This window comes from Oxyura jamaicensis, chromosome 18 (assembly GCF_011077185.1).
Source record: "Oxyura jamaicensis isolate SHBP4307 breed ruddy duck chromosome 18, BPBGC_Ojam_1.0, whole genome shotgun sequence".
In the NCBI taxonomy this organism is placed as follows: Eukaryota; Metazoa; Chordata; class Aves; order Anseriformes; family Anatidae; genus Oxyura; species Oxyura jamaicensis.
In genome coordinates, this window is record NC_048910.1 from 6,110,785 (window position 1) to 6,117,807 (window position 7,023).

At 63.0% G+C, this 7,023-nt stretch overlaps 1 protein-coding gene and 1 long non-coding RNA gene across 6 annotated transcripts in view; one reads left to right on the top strand and one right to left on the bottom strand.

Moving 5' to 3' along the window:
• OTOP2 (otopetrin 2) overlaps nt 1–3,320 on the bottom strand; it is a 25,396-nt gene extending 22,076 nt beyond the window's left edge. For both annotated transcript variants that reach the window (XM_035342346.1, XM_035342345.1), the window contains exon 1: nt 2,087–3,320. The gene's annotated coding sequence lies outside the window, so the exon portion shown is untranslated. The remainder of the gene's footprint in view (nt 1–2,086) is intronic.
• The window catches only part of LOC118175804, a 9,046-nt gene extending 2,936 nt beyond the window's left edge, over nt 1–6,110 (top strand). Inside the window, exons 2-4 of one of the 4 annotated variants that reach the window (XR_004755134.1) lie at nt 924–1,117; nt 4,596–4,784; nt 5,565–6,110. This is a non-coding gene — a long non-coding RNA (uncharacterized LOC118175804). Of the gene's footprint in view, nt 1–923; nt 1,118–4,595; nt 5,521–5,564 lie in introns of those variants that run through there. The other 3 variants (XR_004755135.1, XR_004755133.1, XR_004755136.1) reach the window with 3 other exon arrangements.
• Nucleotides 6,111–7,023: the final 913 nt, after the last annotated feature.

A 7,023-nucleotide genomic window follows, 5' to 3' on the forward strand; every position in this document is an offset into this window, starting at 1 on the left:
CCTACTACTGATGGCCCCGGCTTGCTCCCAGCTGGGGTCTGGGGGAGCTGGGGGATGGCACCAAGCATCGCAGGGACACGGGGGCAGAGCAGTGTGCAGGGCACAGCTCTGAATCCCAGCGCTTCTCCTTACATCGTGCCGGGGCTGGTGGGACTGAAAGTGCCCCTTGGACACAGATCAGCCTGAATTTGCTGCCCTGCAGGGGACAGCATGGGGAATCCAGCTGCGAGCTGGCCGGTGCCTGGCAGGTGATGCTCGGCTTTGCCATGGCACTGCACGCACATGTTTGCTGTGGGGCTGGGGCTGCAGAAACCTTTTCCAGTCTCAGCAGCAGCACCAGGCTGTTTCTGCTGAAACATGGAAGGAAATGCCTCCAAGCACAGCTGTGGTGATGTCGGTGGTGAAAACCCAGACCCTTGGTGCTCAGGCTGGGGGCTAAGGGGTGCTAAGGGTCTCCTGGAAGTTGGACATCCAGCTGTCTGCTGCCCATCTCCTTCCCCGACAGCATGGAGAGAGGGAGAGGTTAAAGGGCTCAGAGCTGGGGACCTCTACCTGGGGGGGTTTGGCCGGGGTGGAGATGTGGTTGTGCTCAGGTGCTTGGCATTGGTCTGGATCCCTCCCGCATCGTGGTGCTGCTGGGGATGAACGCACTGCAGTTTGCAGCACATGCCAGGGGGTGATCCCCAGCTCCTTTTGCTGCTGTGCAGCCCCAGGGGGAGGGCACCAAGCATCCTGAGAGCCCCCAGTGATGGCACATGTCCCACATGAGCCACGTGAAGCTGGGGCAGAAGCCCTGGGACTGTGCTGACACCCACTCCTTGATGGCCCTGGCAGCAGCGGGACGGGGAGGGCACCCGGGGCAAAGGCACTGGATGGGCCGTGGGACTGCTTTAACCTTTGACAACATTTTTTCCCGACTGCAGACACTGAGCTCCAGCTTGCGAGCGTTGCCTGATGCCAGACCAGGTCCCTGCAGGGCCAGGAGCAGGGGAGACCCACCATGCTGGGGAGTGACAGCAGGGCCACCCGACCCCACCGCGGGACTGCACCAGGCTGGATCAGCAAGTACAAGGCTGCAAGAGGACCCCAAAGCCCCAAATCCACCCGCACCCACGCAGTAAGTCCTGCACGAGCATTCAAGCCGTGGTGCTGCTGAGATTTCCTGTGGGTTGCCTCCAGCTGTCCCGGACCCCAGGCTGCGGTGCGGGGCTGAGTACGGTGCTGGTCTCATCCGAGGCTGGCCCCTGCTCTCAGGAGGGGTAGGGATGGGTCTGGCTGGGCACAGCATCCCTTTGTTTCCCTACCATTGTCTTGCTTGGCTGCATTTCTGCAAAACCCTGCCATGGCCATGGGGATGCTGCCCTGGGTGGCTCTGACTGTGTTTTGGGGACAAACCCGCTGCAGGGACGGGCAGCCTCCATGTGTGCCCGTCCCTGGTACATGGTGGTGGCACACGGGTAAAAAATGCAGAGGAGAGCATGGGCACTCCAAAGAGATTGCAAAAAGCCTGGAAAGAATAGAGGAAGGATCCTGACCCCTGGCCCAGGTGCTGCTTTCATCCCTTCTGTGACCACCCCAGCCTGGCCCTTCTCGCAAGCAACCCCTGGGCTCAGCACCAACCCCTTGGGCAAGCGTGGCCACGAGCTGGCACCCGGGGCAGCCGCAGACCACGGCAGCGGGGTCAGCCCGGGCTGCGCTCCCCAAGCCCCCAGGGGGTCCCCTGGCACCACACGGCTCACCAGCAGCCCCGTGAGCACCCCGTATTTCATCCACCACAGCCCCGTGTCCCACGGGTTTTGTGTTTCACAGCACTCCTCTCTGGCACGGAGGGGTCTCCAAGCACAAAAAGTCTTTGTGAATTTGGGGGAAGAGCTGCAGCAAAGCCACCTGCACGGGGACTGAAGGGGAGATGCACGAGGCGGCCGCTCGAGCTGCTGAGTTCAGTACCAGCGGCCCCATCCCGGGTCAATAACCGAGCTAACGAGAGCCGCTGTCAACGAGTCCGCAGCTCCCCAGCCTGCACGGGGAAGGGCGAATCACAGCACCCTGGTGGAGGCACCGAGGAGGAGAAACCTGTTTCACTGACCTTGCTCCATCACCGGCGTCCTGGCACCGCCGCGGCCGGGTGTCGAGGTGCGGGGCTACGGCAGGGCACGGGGGGCTCGGGTGCCGTCAGCGAGGGCAGTGAGACCCCATAGCCGGCAGGTCGGGGACTGGGGGAGCTGGGGACACCGGGTGGGATGGTGAGACCCCGCTCGGCTGATGCTGCGCCTCGGCGTTGCCTTCGCCTGCCTCCGAAGCCTCGCTCCACCCCTCACCTGCTAATAAAGCCTCCGCCGCGCCGGTCCCTCCTTTGGCACTGACTCACCGGCTGACCCAGCCCAAGCCTTCAGCTGCCCCGCGCCTCCATTTTCTGACCTACAAACCAGGGCTGATCCCCGCCGCGCTCCCGCTCTCTTACATAAGGCAGCCGGGTGCTCGAGCAAACCCTGCAGCACCTTGCAACCCACGAACGGCACCTGCAAGCCCCGTCCTTGGGTGCCCAGCAGCGATGCATGAGCACAGCCACTCATGCCAACACATGCACGGGCCCTCACTATCCATTTCTTGCATCCCTTGAGGATGCTGCGAGCTGGCCACTGGTTGCACCTCCAGGTGCAGTCTCCATGGGTCCTTTCCCTGCTTCTTGCAGCTGGGAAGGGGAGGTGAGCAGATGGATGCATGCTGTTCTTGGCACGGCATCCTGCCCTCTCCAACCCTGGGGAATGCATTTGCCCTGCTGCCCTGGTGCCCCAGCCCGCCTCCAGCACCCCGAAACCCGGCTGGGCGGGTCTGGGAAGCGCGCCAGGGGCTGCTGGGGTGTTGGAGACTCTCTGGGCACCCGCTGGGCTGTGCCAGGCTTGTCTGCGCTGCCGGCTGGGGAGCAGCCCTGGCCGCATCCTGCCCCTCTGCCCTGTGGTGCCTGTCCATGGGGTGGCCGTGCCCGGGGGGGGCTGTTCCCATTAACACCCCCCACGGAGCCCCTTGGCATCGCCCTGCACCGCTGCGCTCCCGCGGTGCTTCTGAGCAGCTGGGGAGGCTGAGCCGTGGGGGCGAGGAAGACGCTGGTGTCTGGGGAGGAGGAAGAGGAGGGTGTGAGGCTGGGGAGCACTGGGCTTTGGCTGCTTTGTGCCGCTGGGGCAAAGCAAAGAGGACAGAGCATGGTGCCACCTCCCGCTTCTGCCCCGTGGTGCCAGGTCCAGGCTCTCCATGCGCCTGTCCCAGCTCATCATCCGCACACGGTTTCTTAAATTAAAAAAATAAATTAGAAATTAAATACTGAAGCATAAAGACATCGTCTGTTTGTCTGCTTGCTGGCTTCCAGGAGAAGACGACAGGGCTGGCTGCTGTGTGCGAAGCAGGGCTGTTCCCCAGGGGAAGGACGAGCACCCTCCTGTCCCAGCAGGGTCTGGGGGTCCCCAGGGATTAGCGGGGATCCCCAGGGTGCAGGACCCTGAGCTTTGGGCCCCGGGAGCTGCTGCGGTGCTGGCACAGGCAGGAGGGAAGCAGGAGGCAGGAGCTGGCTCGGCGCTGCCTGACGTAAGAGCTTACACAAGCCCACGAGGGCAGGCTGCCGGCAGCACCGCCGGCTCGTTTGCTGCCAGAGCCCTGCTCCCGCTCCAGGAGGGACCTGCGGGAAGGGGGGCAGCAGCCCAGCCCCCTCCTTGTGCTGGGCATCCCCTGGGGAAGCCCTGGGGTTCATTGGCACCCCGCAGTGAGACCCAGAGGGGTGTACGTGAGCTTCCCAGGGGTGCAAAAAAAGGGCACTGCGGTGCACAGAGAGGCAAAAGCTGGTTTGGAGAGGGTTGGAGAAGTGGCGGTGTCCACGTGCTGTGGCTGGCGCGGGGGGCTCTGCCTGGAGCGAGCGGGTGGGAGCTGGCACGGAAGAGCAGGGCACGGTGCCGGGACGTGGTGCTGAGCGGCCCAGCCCCATTGGCGGCGTCAGCGGGAAGCTCCCGGCCGGACACCCGCACGGGGCGGCCGTGCGACGTGCCAGCGTGATCTGCCGTGCTCATCGCCTCCTCGCCCACCGGCACGCGGGCGATAGATCAGCCCCAGGTATTCGAGGCAGCCAGCCCGGGGCATTACTCACGCCCGGGGCTGCGCGGGGCTCCAGGGGCAGGAATGTGCCGTGCTCAAACCGCCTCTCCCCGGGCAGCACCAGTCCCGTGTCCCCGTGTCCCCGAGCTTGGGCTGGCTTCACCCGTGGGTGAGGTGACGCAGAGGGTCCGGGTGCTGTGGGTGCCTCCTGGGAGGCTTGGGGCTGTTGGTGTGTGTGTGTGTGTGGGGGTCTTCCCTGCATGCAGCCCCTCGGGGGGACCAGATTCCCCTGGCTGTTCCAGGCACCACAAGGACACCAGGGGCTGGAGGAGGTGACACGGGACAGGCACCTTCCCCTCCGGAGGGGGCTGAGCACCCCCGGTCCCATCACCCCAAGGGCAGGTGGTGCCCGGTGCTGCCCCAGCCCTGGCAGCAGCATCTGGGCACGGCAGCACCGGGGCTGGTGGCTGAACAAAAGCACCTTTTTATGCTGTTTTTTCCCCCTAAATCATCAGGAAAGAAGCAGCAAGGAAAGAAGAGGGGGAAGCCAGCAGCACTTTGTGTCTCCCAGCAGCCCTGGCTGGCCCTGCCGTGGGCAGGGCATTCCCAAGGGATGGATGGAGATGGGTCTGACTTCACCACGCACCATGGATGCATATCTAAAAACCACTCACGAGGTTGCTGTGGACACGCTTTCTGGAAAGGTAATTTTTGGACTGCTGGACCGCTCACTATGGGAAAGGGAGGCCTGGTGTTGGGGAGAGCAGAGGCCACGGGGATGATTTCTGATGTGATGCACAGCGTTCAACCTTCAGGGTTGTTTTTTGTTTGTTTGTTTGTTTTGTGGGCAGTTTTCTCCCAGCCTGGAGCTGCCAGATAAATCCTGGGTGACACTTTTTTTTCCCCAGCGTGGTCCGTGGGCTCAGGAAGCCATGGGTCCATGTGCAGGCTGAGCCCCGGGTTCTCAAAGACTTCCCATCATCTCCCCGGGCACCGGTTTCACCCCTTTTCCCAACAGAGCCCGAGCCTTACTCACTGCTCCCCCAGCAAACCACCCCACTTCCAAGGGCATCACCTGCGCCGTGCGGGAAAGGCGACGTCCTGCTCAGGAACAGGGCTTGTGCCGGGTACCGCAGCCATTCCCAGAACTCCGCTATCTGTAAATCCCACTATCAGCTCCTTGCCGTGGCCATGCCTGGCTCCAGCTGGCCGCAGCCCAGCGGGGACCTGGGGCAGCTCCGGCCACCCGCGGGCTCCTGGGGCTGGCGCTGCTGGAGGCACCTCGTGAGCCCGCTGCCTGCGGCGGGGCAGCCTCCGGCCGTGCCAGCCGCCCGCTGACGCCGGTCCCACCGCCACGCCGTGGGAGGTCGGGCTTATCTGCGTTGCACAGGGCTTGGCTCATTGTTGATTGTTCTTTTTCCCATTCAGGAAGAAAGGAGGGGGAAAAAAAATCTGTTTTTATTTATTTTATTTTTCCCCCGCAGAGCTGCTATTTCATTCTCTGTTTCCGCTGAGCCTCCATCCAGCTGCCCCTGTGCCAGCAGCAGCTCCTGGGCACGGCAGTCCCGCACCCCGCCGGCCTCAGGGCTCGAATTAGGTCTGAGCTTCTGTCCATTTCGCACTTAGCCGTGTCCCAGTGACCCCTCTCCCCCTGCACCCTCCAGCCCAAGGACCCTCAAAATTTAAGGGCTTCGGCACGGGCAGGAGCCAGCTGTGCCATGAGGACAGCGGTCCCCTGGGCCATGAGGTCCCGCTCCCCTGGGCTGGCACAGCAGCCACCTCTACCTGCCACGACAGCTCCTGCCACCCACAGTTTAGCCGTAACCTGGTTTCTATTCTAAGATCTTTATATTATTATTATTTTTTCTCCATGGCCTCCTCCCTCTCTCGCTTTGCCCCACTTTGCCCTCCCGCGGGCAGGCACTGGGGCACGGCGGCTGCAGCTGACCCCGATCCCAGCCAGGCCTGGCCGAAGACAAAAATAAAATCAGAAATAAAACCATAAATAAATTCAGAAATAAAATCAGAAATAAAAGGTTGCCTGGGTCAGGGTGGCTCCCAGTCCTCAGACTGGGATTACCGAGCAGCGCCTTGCATGTGCCTGGATCAGCCCTGAGGGACAGGTGGAAACCTGGAGAAGTGGGGTTGGGGAGACCTTGTATTTCTGCCAACCCCTAGCAGCATTTAGCAGCTTTTGTGGTGCTTGCATCTTCCTAGGAGCCTGCAGAATGCCAGCTCGCTGTGCCTGGGGGACGTCTGCTTCACCCTGTGCTCCCGACAGGGCTGGGGCTGATGCGCACCTCCCGTGGGCTCTGCCAGATGTTCCCGCAGTGGACTGGGACCCGGAGCACCAGGGCTCCAAAGCTGTCATTAAGCAGAGTCCCTGTTTTTCCAAGCTAACTGGTTTTATGGGTCTGGCCGTGCTGATGAAATAGCTGCCAGGTGGTGCGTGAGTTATCCCTGTGGCTGGCGAGGTGCATCCGAGCGCTTGCCTTAAACACAGCCTGCCCTCGGTGCGCTGGCACCCGCAGCAGGCTCCGGGGGGCCACCCCTGCCCCAAAAGATGGGGGGCTCTTCCCTGGGGTGCTGGGCTTGGGGCACTCAGCCCCTTTTCCCTCTGGAAAGAGACGGGAACAGGCAGGGAGGACGTGCTGGGTATTGTCTGGATGTGTCCCCAGGGCTACTGGGGACACGGGAGGACGTGGCCAAGAGCCCGTTCCCAGCTGGGGGGAGCAGGGACCCAACAGCAAACCCTCTCCCCAGCCCCGCTGCCTTGACCATCGCCTTCCTGCAGCGTCTGGAAGCAGGGAAATAGGCTGCTAGCACGCGAGACCTGCCGACACTGCACGCGTTCCTGGAGCCCGGCGCGGTTCGGGCAGCCCTTTGGCTCCCACCCAAACCCACAGCCCGCGGGAGTGACGCAGCGCCTTGGCTTCCCACCCC